Consider the following 13,984-nt stretch of genomic DNA (forward strand, 5'->3'; position numbering starts at 1 on the left):
CAGATCAATAATCTTAAGCGTAGGCTTGGTGGTTAGAGTAACAGAACTACAAAAAGGCCTAAAGTCAGAGCCTCAGAAAGTCTCCTATGCTAGAGTCACAGCCAGGGAGAGGAGGACTCTGAGACTTAGAATAAGGACACCTGAGTAGATTCCCTAAAGTACAATGGATCTCTTGGTCTGCTAGAATTACTTGCTAAAACATAGCAAAGATAGGGTAAGTTTTAGGACCCTGCAGAAAATTCAGTTGTGGTGGATGCCTTGAAAACTAATTTCCTTTGTCATGATCTGAAATCCACATCTCCTGGCTACTAAACTTATAACTAGGTCAAGTTGCAGCATGACCAGTTGGGAAAGATAGGCCTTGTTAAAGGAATAAAGGAATTATCGACTGAAAGAGCTAGAGGACCAGACTAATACATGACAGAAAAAAATGCAAAGTATGCCTGACGATGGATGTTTCTCACAGAGGAATAGGAAGTAGGACCAGGTGGGGCAGGGGTCTAGCAAAGCCTCAGTATCAAGCAAAGTCCAGTTAAAATTAACTGGCTCAATTTGAGAGAAGAGCTGTGGAAACAGTATGGATCCCATCTCCAGATTGTCTGCTCAGAGGGAAAAGGTATGAATAATTTATATGCCTGTGTCCCATAGGTATTGGTTAAAAGTTGCCCCTTTTAATTAAAAGGAATATGTAAATTTCCAGGCAAATTTGGCTCTCTATGGGCAAAGGTAAAGTGGTTTCTAGCAGGCTGATGAAAAAAATACTGATGTTGGCTTTTAAAATGAAAGCCCTATTGTGCAGTATGCATCAAATGATTTAGGAATTCAAGGGTATATCTGCAGAGCAATGACAGTATCAGCCTCAAAGTCCTTTTTATTATGCTCCACGGTTCATATAGAAAATTACTCCTACATTCAGAGTGAGGTGAATTTACATTACAAGTGTTACCTTAGACTCAAAGCATCCGCTTGCTTGCAACACATCCAAGCTAAAAGAAAACATGGGCAGGAGTTTTCAGCAAATAAAGTAAAGGTTTATTTAAGGTGCCAAGTCCAGAGACACAGGTAAACTCATGTTCAAACAACTGGCTACCCCATGGCCTCTAGCAGCCGTGTTACATAAGGGAATGATTGTTACCATGGTTGCTATGGGAGCTGGGGCTGGGGGCTCTACTGATAGGTTGAGGGAAAGACAGGGAGCAATGGATCATGGTTTCAGGTCCTGATGTCCGTCATAGCTTTGTTCGGTCCAGTTTCCAGGGAATGTCATCCATGGTGCTGTTCTGCTCTCATGAGGCTGGAGCTGAAATGTAACTGAGGCCAAGGTGTTAGCTTTGTTGTATTAAGTAAACCCTTACTCACTGTTTGAGGTTTAGTTATTATATCCTAGTCATAGCTGATAGACCTGAAGTTTCATTCTTAAGAGAATTTGGGGTTGAACAGAACCCAATGTCCTAAGGGCTCAATGATTAAAAGGAGAGGACCTACAGAGTAAGCACAGAGTTATCGTTCTATCAAGATAAACAAAGCTGAATTGGGTTAAAGCAAAATGCATGCTAAAAAAAATGAAGTTCATGTATGGTTACACACGTTGCAAGGGATGATGATAGGAATAATAGATACATTGTCCATTGGTTCCACAGGTGACAATTTAATCCATTTTCAGTGGAATGTTTGCTTTTCTAGTTGTTTGGATGGATTTGTGTTAAGATTGAGCCATTCATGATTTACAGGCAAAAGCGTGGGTGATTACTGCAAAGCTGGGTCTTGGTATGCAAACTGCAGCTATGGAATAGAGTTTTTGTTTTTCATTGTGAAGCATTAATACAATTAAGTCCTGATTAATTCTATGCAATAACCCATTTAGTAAGTGGTTTTCTGAGAAAACTAGATGAGAGATGAGGGTAGACAAAGCTAAAGGTAGGTTTCTTCCAGAGAAAAAAAGGTAAATAAAGTAATCAAATTGGAAGAAACAAGGGCCTACAGAATAGGTACTCTTCCTTGTTAATTTTGAACAAAAGACACATTTAGTAGAAAATTAAAATATTCTTTCAACATAATATAAAAATTTTTGTAGATTTCCTAAAATTTATACCTAGTCACTAGTCTTTTAGTAGACAACATGATAAGCATGCATTTTCCAAAATTACAGTATAGATCCTTTTATTTTAGATATAAAATTAACTTAAATTGCATAATTGGAGAAATGAAGAAAATTTTGAATGAAATAAGGAATATTACCATAGGAACACTATGTACATCATAACTTCTGGTCCAAAGAGATTGAAGTGATGCATGGAATAGAGCAGTATATCTCACAAAAAGTCCAACTGGGCCCTCCAGGCTGAAGCAGATTTGCTCCAATTGACCCACAGATGTAATGTAATAAAAATAAATGGTTTGGCGTGGCCAGATGGCTCAGTTGATTAGAGCGGGAGCTCTCAACAAGGTCACTGGTTCAATTCCCACATGGGATGGTGTGCTGCGCCCCTTGCGACTAAAGATTGAAAACGGCGAATGGACTTGGAGCTGAGCTGTGCCCTCCACAACTGATTGAAGGACAACAACTTGGAGCTGATGGGTCCTGGAGAAGCACACTGTTCCCCAATAATCCCCAATAAAAATTTAAAAAATAAAAATAAAAAATAAAATAAATTGTTGTGGCAAGCCACTGAGATTTGGGATGGTTTGTTATTCCAACAGCAGATTGATACAATAGACTAGTCCTTTAAATCCAAATATTCTACCGCCTTAAATATCCATTATATATCCTGATACTACAGAAATATGTCCAATCTTTCCAGAAACAGCTTTATTGATCTTCAGAGCAGATAGGTTAGGGTCAGCAAAAATGAAGTTTGCATGGAAATAAACAATTGTTTTTCAGTTCTACCTTTTAAGAACCCTAATCATCACTGACCTTGAACATCATTCCTTATCTCTGCGTCTCAAATGAAGTGCTGAAGAAGACGATCTTGGAAATACCTCTAATTCCAACATTCTATCATTGTTTGCATTATGATCTTTAAGACCTGCTGCTTGGCTGTGTGAGTAACGCAAATTCCAAGCCTCATGGCGGGATGCTAATTATAAAAGCCCCAATCCCCTCACCACCTACTCCATTCCCTCAATTTTACTTTAGCGAAATATAGGTGTATATATACCAGTTATTCAGAGATGAGTTGCAGAAGTTATTGCTACAATTTAACAGAATAACACAGGCAAGTTGGTAAAAAGAGCAAATTGCCATTCTATATAAACATGAAGGAAAAAAAAAAAAAAGATAGCTAATGAAAATTGGTTCCGCTGACACCTGCAGAGCAAACCACACCAAGGATGGGTGGTGCAGTGTGCTTACAGAATTTATGGTGGGCTTTCCATTCCTCTGGAAGTAGAGCCTGATCAACTCAACGTGTGTGAATACTCACATGTACGGGACTAAGTGCAGAGATGAACTGCAAGGGATGGTGGGGGCTGAGCTATACTCTGAGATGAATGCCATGCTTCCTGTCTGTCACTATCGGAATTCTGTCATTTCTTCATCTGGGACATGACTTGAGGAATGTCAGAAAGCTGCTTTCTCAAACTATCTCTCTCACACTCGCTCATAAAAATAGCTCAAATATTGCCACTAGTCCATTTCCAAGATTTTCTGTAAATCACTTCTAGAAGGATGACATTACATCATTTTATAGCTATTGATATATTAATAGAGATTTTCCTAAAGTAGCACGTTAGTGGAAGTTTCCTGCTTTCTATCTGTCCTCCAACAATAGTTCTGCCCTACTGACTACTAAATTAAATCAAATCCTTTTGGCTTCCCTTAAATTTAATTCCCCTTTTTAAATTTATATTCAACTACCTCCCATGTCCCACCATCTTCATCTATGTAGTAATACTAGACTCAAGTCAGCTATAGTTTTGGAATTATAATTTATATTCGAAAATATACATTTTCTTCTTTTATATACAAAAGTTTGTTCACATAATTTTCATTTACTATAGCATAGATAATCTTAATTACTATCAAGGAAAATAACACCAGGAAAGAAAAAAGAAAGTGAAAGTCTGCAATTTTAATTATAGTGGTAAGGGGGAAATCTTGGAGTAAATGGCATTTGAATACAAATTTGAGATTGTGAGAGAGTGGGCCATATGTTTATTTGGGAGAAGAACATGCCAGGGAGAACTACTGCAAACTGGAGAGGCTCTGAAGTGGGCACCCGCCTCCTGTGTTCATGATTTGAGATGGAATGAGCATAGGGGAGAATGCAGGGCCTTGAAGGACACTGTGAAGACTTTGCATTCCCTCCAAATGAGATGGAAAGCCTTAGAGGGTTCTGAGCAGAAGAGTGACATCATCTGATTCCAGTTCTAACAAGGTTATTCTGGCCATTGCCCTGATCATTGATCTGTAAGGGCAAGAGCAGAAGGTAGAGAAGTTAGGAGGCTATTGCACCAATCCAAGTGAGAGAACGGCGACATGGATAGCAGAGTCATTGAGAGCTAATCAGGTTCTACATAGGTGGTGAAGCTAAAACCGATAAGTTTCCAGTCGTAGTGAATATGACTAGTATCTTTACTCACATTTATGAAAAGTGAAAACTGAGGATTTTGGCCTCAGAGCTGGGAGCATGGAATTTCCTTTAACTATGATGAGAAAACAGGGAATAGAACAGGCATGAAGAAAGAACTCAATTTTGAGTAAGTTACATTTGAGCTGCCTAATAGACTTCTAGATAAAAATAGAAGAGAAAATTAAAATGCACATCTGTAATTCAGTGTAAAAATACAGACTAGAGGTATGAATTTCGGAGATGCGACTACATAAATGATATTCATAGCCTTAGACTGGATGAGAGCACCAAGAAAATGAGTATGTAAACGAAGAAGAATAAAATATTGATCTAAGGCAAAAGTTGCTGAAAGATAAACAAGATGAGGAATGACTAATAACTGTAGGATTTAGCAATCTGAAGGTCATCAGTAACCTTATTAAACAGTTTTTATTAAGAGTAAAGTAGAGTAACCTAAAGCCTGATTTCAGTAGGTAGAAAACACAATTGTATGATTGAATGTAAAGAGGGCAAGTCCATATGAAACTCAGTGAAATAGTGTATATTTCATGGAAACTTCCTCCCACCATATTCACCAAACCGAGTTAACCTCAGGCATGTGATTCTCATAGAAATATATTTGTCTTTCTTTGTTACTCTGATCACATCTTTTCTTCTATTGTGGTTATCCATGCTTATTGAGAAGAGGACTGTGCCTCCTATTTTATTTCTGCAAACTCCATGGCATTTGACCATCTAATAGATGCATATTTTTAAAGTGGTTATGTACCCATGGACAGCTTAAGAAAGAACCATGTAAATTTTTATATAAAAAAGGTAGAGGTAAATGCGCACAACATTGAAAAAGCAAGTCAGTTGGAAACCAGGGGTGGCCATTAGGACTTTAGGAAAGTAAGAGAGAAAATACTGCTCCTGTGTTCCTAAGAAATGGAGACTAGGGCTGAGTTGTGAAGCAAAAATAGAGAACAGGTTACAGTATCAGGTAAAGGATGTCACAAAGCCACTTAAATTTTACCAAAATGTCCTCTTGTTCTTCAGAGGATTCAGCCTGCCTGAAGCCCTAGACCTGTAAAGTATAGATCTTTACACTGACTAAGGCCCTATCGAGGCTGAGCTAGTAATTCATGATGTTTAATTCCAAGAATGAAAAATTATGTGACTTCTATTCCTGCTTGCATAGCTTCACAGAGATAGTTCTCTTCTATACATTTTTCATGTAATATATCATAATTAGTATAATCTACAATTATCAAAGCAGGATACACAGTGAAATCATAATCCTTTTTAAGTATATACATTTCACACATCCACTATAAACCCTGTGTGTGAGTGTGCATAGGTTTGTATATATTTGTGTGTATGTAAAAAAATTTGTTCAACAATAAAAATGGTTTTCTCTGGGTAGGAAAATTACAAATTATTTTATCTTTTTCTTTGTTGAGACAGAGAACTACTAAATTTATTACAATGAATATGTTTTACTGTTAAAATCAGAAAAATGGTTATAAAGTGAACATTTAATAAAAACTGTAATTCATGACAGAGAATATTTGTTTCAGATAGCTCACTCTGTGGGAAATAACACAGTTTAGATATTCACTGATTTGCTCTGTAATGTCAAATTTGATTACGAGGATAAGATATACCTGGAAAGGTTACTGGTGAATTGTATAATTTTCTTGGTTGAGCACAGTTGTTTTAATTAATAACGAATGTGAGGAAATTTCATACTATTTTCTGAAAAAAATTTTTCCACGGTATAAGTTAAGAAAAATAAGACTAAGACAACACTTAGTAACTTCCTTAGACATATATAGAGTCCTTCTGCCCTTTATTCTGTAAATCACAGAAAAGTGAAAATTAGGTACAATTTGCATGATAAATAGTGAAGGAAAGGGAATATCTGTTGGAATATTAAGATTTTCCTTTCCTTCTTTATCTTTTGCATAGTCCCCTTAAATTGTAATGCAGCTCCCAATTAAGTAACAGCTAAGGTTGGATTTTAATCAGTAAGAAGATGGTAGAGATCAGAGTGTCCAAGATCAATAAGATTTCATCATACAAAAGACCTGTTCTTCCTATAGCATATGAAGATGTCTTCTCTAGTTCATTGGTGACATGAAAATTATAACTATGTTCCTTAAAGAAACGAACAAAAGAGACTAAAGTTTAATTAAATGGTTTTACTTCCCTTGCAGCTGTGTCCCATTAGCTACTGAGCAATGTGAAAGTTCTCTGTAATCTTTGACCCTCCTACCAATACAGTCCTGTGCAAGCTGATAATTACAGTCAATTACAGGCCACAGAGTTGTAAAAGAGACGCTTCTTTTTTTCTTTTTTTTTTTTCCTCTTGCAGAGGCCTATGAATTAATTTTATGGTCAAACCATAACTCTTCAATTTCTGGGCCTAAAGCTACTAATAAATTTAAGATATATGGTTGTGTTTAATATTGTAATAAGCTGCTAAGAATTGTGATGTTTCCTGACTCTAATTCTTATCATTGGAGGCTGACTTTTTACGGGTAGACATATTTTCACATGTTCTTGACATCAAGAGCATACAAAGCTCCGATTTGAAATCTCCACAACAGAGAGAATAATAAGAGCAGATAAAACTTAACTAGACTTTTTAAATGCAGTTAATGTATGAATACACATTCAATTCTCACAACACCCTTATGAAGTAAGTAATGATATTTACTCTCTTAGATAGCTGGGGAAACTCAGGCACAGGGAAGAGTTTTTTCCCAAAGTTACAGAGTTAGGAAGTGCTGGCTCAAGGAATTGTGCTAACATCATCTAGCTTCGAGTTATCTTCTTAACCCATGTGCTATACTGCCTCATTGCCTATTGAGATCTTTATGGAACTATAAAACATTAATGGGAGAGCGGCCACAGTAAAAAGAAGAATAAACAGGTAGAGATAGCACTTACTACACTACTGAACACCCCATGGGGATCAATAATTTCTTATTGACTGCCTCTTCTCTCATTTAGCTTTAAAAGGAATGTGATTTGCCACTGAGGGTGTTGTGATTTATCAGATTCTTGTCACACTCTCACTGCAATGTGATAAAGAAAAGACTAACGGCTTAGGTCCTAAAGTTTAATTTAAGTGCCTAAAGATTATATCTTCTGATATATTCTGGTCAATGTGGCACTAAGTAGATGCTGGAGCTCTGAGTAAAGTATGGAGGAGAGAGACATGAGTAGGTGTTTTGGACCACAGTCTTCCAATTTTCTGGGGTTCAAAGCAGCTTGTTTATGAGAGGAGGAAGGAATGACCTCCTAAACAGTTGGTGATGCTTAGGGTATGACAAACTAACAAAACCACATAACCCCTCCCTCACAAGACCTGACTCATAATTTGCTGAGCCAAGTGCAAAATGAAAATGCAGGGGCCTCTTGTTGAAAAAGCATTACACATTTCAAAATAGCAAAGGAGAACATTAACAAGCATAGGAACCTTCTGAGCATGGGACCTTGTGTGACTGTACAGGTCATATTCCCATGAGGCTGGCCTAGCTCCCTGCCATTTCTAAATATTGATTTTCCCTAATCTGAGAGCACAGAGCAGTCTCACTCACTCAACATTAATGCAAATTTTCCTGACGTCTTGTCTGTTCCTTCAATCTAATAGCGGAGGACCTCCTATGGAACTGATACTTCCAAGACTTGTGATCAGAGAAATGTTCTCCAATCCCATACAAGTCTCCTGAACACCGAGCTAGACTTTGATTGTTCCTATCAGGTGTATACAGATGAGACAGGCCAGCATCCTGTTCCTTCCTAGTCTCAGGCTTGGCTTGTCCTGCAGTATCCCAACCCTCAGCTGACCCACCCTCTTGTCATTCTCTGTGGCTTCATAAAAACTTGTTTCCCAAGTACAGTATGGACAATTGTTCTCATTATTCCCTCCTTCACAAAAGACTGAAGGATTAAGATAGCTCTATTAATGATCTTTCATTCTTCAGTTTGCCAAAAACTAGATATAAACTCTGTAAAGTTCAGTTCTAATAAATGCATTTTCAAAGGCAGAAAATTGTATGATGGTTGAAGATATCTTCATTCAAATCTTTTCTCTGTATTGCTCTAAAAAGAGACTTGCCCAAGGTTTCTTGCTTAAGGCTGTCTTTTCTTAGTCACCTTTATTTTTTATTTTTTTTATTTTTCCTTTTTGACAGTACTTTTGTAGAAAGTTTATCTTTTATTAGCTTTTAGGTCTCCAGTCATCATGCACTGCAGAATCCTTTGGGTGCATGTTGAACTTTTATTCTACTGTTGTCTCTCTCTCAAAGCCTTATCACTACCATTTCTTTGAAAGCCTGTCCCCAGTTTAATATCTGAAGGTTAGTCTCTGAGCGAACCTTTTAATCACAACAGCAAAGAATTCAACCATCAGTATTACTATTCCAGTCTCATACTTACGAATTTAATTAGCTTGGTTATATATACGTATAGCAGACAAACTTTGCCCGTTAAAAAGACTTTGTTGATAATTATTTAAATTCTTGCTTACATTTTAGCAATATACCTGAATGTGCTCATAAATAAATAATATAGTGCTAAGAGAATAATTTGAAAAACCCACCTTGATTATTTGTATGTACATATTAAGAAAATAAACTTGTGTTATGTGTTATATATTATATGTTAATTTCTCTGCAACTTCACACTTGACTTTTACTGAGGAGCTGAGTATCAATAGCATGTTTTTATTTTCTTTAGTAAATGGGTGCCACTTAGATAAGAAAACACATTGAAAAATCACGTTAAGGTCATGTTCTCAGAAATATTGTATGCTTTATGCAGACTAAGCAACTTAATTAATAATTAAATTAAACATTTATGTTATTACCCTGAGGGTAGTGGTAGTCTTTGAAGCTCATTAGCAGAACACACAAAACTGGAAAGATAGAAAGGAAGGTTTATTGTCTTTTGGGCTCCAACAAATTGCAGTAAAATAAACCTAGTACTTTTGTCAATTAAGTTTCATGGAAAAGCAAGCAATCTGAACTCCTGTCTTTTGATGTGGTCATATATCTATTGCTAAGTTTCTTTTTAAAGTCCCCCAAACAAATATGTCTGCCTAAGTCATACAAAAAAGGGAGGAGCGTCTTGTGCCTTCATGCCATTTTCTCATGGAAATGACTTTTGGACTTTTTCCCATTATTGCCCAATAGATTAAATGACATCTTCCCCCAAGTGACTCAGCTAAAAGTGCCAGGTTTACTTTCATCTTGGACTCTGTACTCTTAGAATGAAGAACAGACCAAACAGTGCCCTTTGAGGCTGAAGATGCCTTTCTTCATAATGTCATCTATTAGAGAAAGGTTTGATGAAAGGTCAGTTTTACCCTAGTGTAAAAGAAATGCTGGCAATTCATAGAAAGCCACTTCTTGCTCCTTAGAAGTTATCTTTATTTCAAGATTTGCTGCAATAATTTCCCCATAAAATAGGTTTGAAATACCAACTAATAGAATAGAGGTATATTCATAATTCAATACCACATGTTCTTATATTAAAATATTTTATTTAAAATACTGTAGTTTTGAAGTATAGAGGAAGAAATCATTAAACAGAGTGAAGGTAGTCTAGAATCAACAGGAAACAGCACACTCAAAGAACATAAAGAAAGAACAATTTACCATGATATGGCCAAGAATAAGAAAATGGTTAGATACAATGAAGTACTCAATGACTAAGAATAGTGGGGGAACCATGAACATCTTTAGGTTTGTAGGGATAAGGGCACACAGTGATATGACTAGAACTGGGTAAAAGCTGTAGCCCTGGAAGAGAGGCTTCATGATAGGAGTTCTGACTACAAGCAAGGAACACAAGCACTGCCAGACCATGGCTAGTGAACAGGTTGGGGAGAGAATAAGGACCAAATGTTCTTTCCTTTCTCCCTATTATCTCCTAATGGCACCTTCCATTTACTAACCCAAATGGGAAACAAGCGTGAAGAGTGCCCTTAAAGATTAAGATTTCTGACCTCACAGAGGGTGGAAAAGAATAGAAAATTTATCTGTGAGAAAGTGGAGCAAAACCAGTACCCACGTTTTACATACTATCATCTTTGAAACTGAACACTGTATTTCAATACTCTTACCTTTTTTTCCCAGCATCTTTGACACTTTTCAAATAGAAGTCTGGAAACAGAAGTCTGTCAAATTGAGAATAGTTTGAAGAAAAAAAATCATTTTATGGGAAAAGACATTAAACATTTAAGTTGTTCTCTCTAATTAAATGAAATAATTATGTTAATAATTACATTATTTTATTTCCTGTTTACATCACTGATACTAAGATGTCCTCTGATAATTATAAACAGAGACTGTCATTTTGATTTTAGCCTTGGCACATTAATTACATATTCTTATTTCTTAGAGATATTGGGATAACAGAAATTGGTCTCACATCAAAGAACTAGACCGGAACTCGTATTTACTTTATAATCCCTTGCTATGATACACATAAAAATGCATAATTCAATTGATAGTTTAATTTTCTTTTGTCCTTAAGTGTTATAGCAATAAAAATGGGAAACAACTGCATGGATCCCTATGTAGAAAATTCCCACATTATAGTGATCTCAACATAAGAAACACATTGAATTCCCCTCAGATGTTTCAGAAAGGGCATCTCACCTTTATTTAGTTTTAATAAATTTATTGCTATATACAGTGTATCTAATTGTGTTGTTGGAAATAGAAATGTAATGCATAATTCCTGTTCTCAAATTAATTAAAATTAAGATAAGAATCAAGACTTAGACAAATGAAATGTTCCACATTAGTACAATTGAGTAATCAATATAATACAACATAAAATAAACCCTACCACAGGAACAAAACTCACATTTTGCTATTTTGACATGTCCCAATCAGCTCTTTAAATGACGCTTATTAAGCATGCATCCCTTCAAAAAAAAAAAGAAAATCATTGAATATGCTTCATGGCTTTGATAAGGAGGAATCAGTACCAGGCTACAAATTAATAGAATCAAATTGTGAAATCTATTGATAATACAACTATAAATCATAGCTTCAGGCTTATAAGGCAGGATATGGGGACGAAAGACACCAAAAAAGGCAGCAATCCAGAATCTTCTTTCTCTAGGAATGATCAAATATTAGTATTATCTTTGAATAATTTGAGATTTGTCTGCAATAATTTCAATAATGATCTCATGTAGAATATGTGCCTGTTTATGTGGAACAACAGAAAATTCACCTCTTTTATTTGTTACTTAAGTCCTGAAAAATCTATAGTAGCTCTAAAATAACTGGTTTTTTTCTTCAAAAAATTGTTTCTAGTTTGTAGAAACTTGCAGGCACTGCTTTTATTTTAATTTTATATTTTTAATTTCATATAGTGAAAGTAACACTTATTTTAGTATAATTCCAAAATCAGGATGCCAAGTGGTACCATAACCTCCCCCTACTACCTTGTATTATGCATTTATAGTCAAACACACACTCCTCCTTACCCCACTGAAATACTCTCCATCACTATAGTTGTATCTATTTAAGACTGTAATGAAAATCAAATCAAATGAAATCAAAATCATTGATTGTGTAAACATCGGAGACTGACTTTTTCCAATCTGTGTAATGTCTTTCAGATTCAACTTGCTGCATGTATTGATAGTTTGTTGAGTTTTGTTGTGGTGATAGTTCTTAATTGCTGAATTGTATTCCTTTGTAGAGATTTACACCTTTTGTTTATTCATTTACCCATTAAAAGACAGGTAGACATGTTTCCGATTTGCTGTAATTATGGATAGAGCAGCTATAGACACATACGCATAGTTTTGTTTTGTTTTTTCGGTGATCATAAGTTGTTATTCCTCTAGTATAAATATGAGTGGTATGATTGAGTCATATTGCAAACATATGTTTAAGCAACTGCAAACCTGTTTTCCATAGTGGCTGTACCAGTTTGCATTCTTACCCGTAATTGGTGATAAATCTGCTCAACATCCTCTCCAGTATTTGGTATGGTCAGTAGTTTTTATTTTATCTATTCTAGTGGATATGTAATATATTTCATCATGGTTTTAATTCATATTCCCCTAGTAAATAATGATGCTGTGTAGAAACGGTGTCTTCTTTAAGTAGTTGGTTGATTTTGCTGGTTAAACCATCTGATTGGTGATTTAGTTTTAGGAATATTTTACAAATTACTTTTCTCTAATAGTTATAGAACTTTTGTTTTATTTTGGGTGAGTTTTATTCAATTATACTTGACAAGAAATAGACCCAGTTCATCTGAGTTGCCAAACGCATATGCCCAGAGTCATACATAGTCCCTATAACCCTTTAAATATATTCACAATCTATTGTGGCACTCCTGTCATTGCTGATATTGGTGATTTGTGTCTTCATTTTTTTCTTTGTTAATCTTGCTATAGGTTTATCAATTATATTGATATTTTCAAAACAGCAGCTTTTGGTTTCATTGCTTTTTCATTAATATAGGAATAAGTCTGTTTTAAATTTTATTGATCTCTGTATTATTTCCTCTCCTCTGTTTAATTTGAATTTATGTTTTTCTTCTTTTTCTCCTTTAATCTAAGTAGAAGCTTAGATTATTGATTTGAAATCTTCTCTTATAATGTAAGCAGTCAATACTATACATTTCCCTTTATGCATTGTTTTAGTTGTTTTGCACAAATTTTGATAGTTGCATTTTCATTTTTGTTTTGTTCAAAATGTTTTATTTCCCTTGAGATTTTTCTCTTTAACCATATGGGTTATGTAGAAGTGCGCTGTTTAATTTCCAAATTATTGACTATTTTCCTGTTATTTCCCCTGCTTTTTTGTTATATTGTTATAAGCAAATAAAAAGATAATTAAATGACAAATTTTAATTTATAATTTTTAATCTCATTTTGTAAAGTTTTAAATATATGGTGTTTGTTAAAATAAACTTTGTTTACTAAGACAAGGAAAACATTAGATAATTTTCTACTATAATTCCTCTTATGGAGGATCTACATATAAGAAGCAAGAGATTTTCACTTTTTTTTTAATGAGCTCTGGTTTTGTTTTGTTTTATTTTATTTATTTATTTATTTGTTTGTTTGTTTGTTTGTTTAAAGTTGAAGAATACTGAATGCAGTAGTAGAACTTTCAGGCAATTAGTCTGGATGTCATAATACTGTTTCTTTTCTGAATATATCTGTTCTGAATTTTCTCTACTTGTAATAAAAACATATAAAATAAAAAAGAAATTGTAAGATTAATCTAAAAAAATCCTTCTTTCATAAGAGAACTTAAATCAATGAATTTGACCTTAGAGATTTAGGTGATCATATTTATTGTCTACCATTTACGTAAAAATTGGATAATTCATATTTCGACATATCCATATATAAAGAAAAATTTAAATTTGTTGACTTA

General features: G+C 34.9%; 1 long non-coding RNA gene across 2 annotated transcripts in view; it reads right to left on the reverse strand.

Annotated features, from left to right (window-relative positions):
* Window positions 1-997: 997 nt before the first annotated feature.
* Window positions 998-13,984, reverse strand: part of LOC141571704 (uncharacterized) — a 32,730-nt gene continuing 19,743 nt past the window's right edge. For both annotated transcript variants that reach the window (XR_012496728.1, XR_012496729.1), the window contains exons 2-4: window positions 11,439-11,499; window positions 10,690-10,743; window positions 998-1,311 (exon numbers count right to left, since the gene is read on the reverse strand). This is a non-coding gene — a long non-coding RNA (uncharacterized LOC141571704). The remainder of the gene's footprint in view (window positions 1,312-10,689; window positions 10,744-11,438; window positions 11,500-13,984) is intronic.

This window comes from Rhinolophus sinicus, linkage group LG05 (genome assembly GCF_036562045.2).
Source record: "Rhinolophus sinicus isolate RSC01 linkage group LG05, ASM3656204v1, whole genome shotgun sequence".
Lineage (NCBI taxonomy): Eukaryota > Metazoa > Chordata > Mammalia > Chiroptera > Rhinolophidae > Rhinolophus > Rhinolophus sinicus.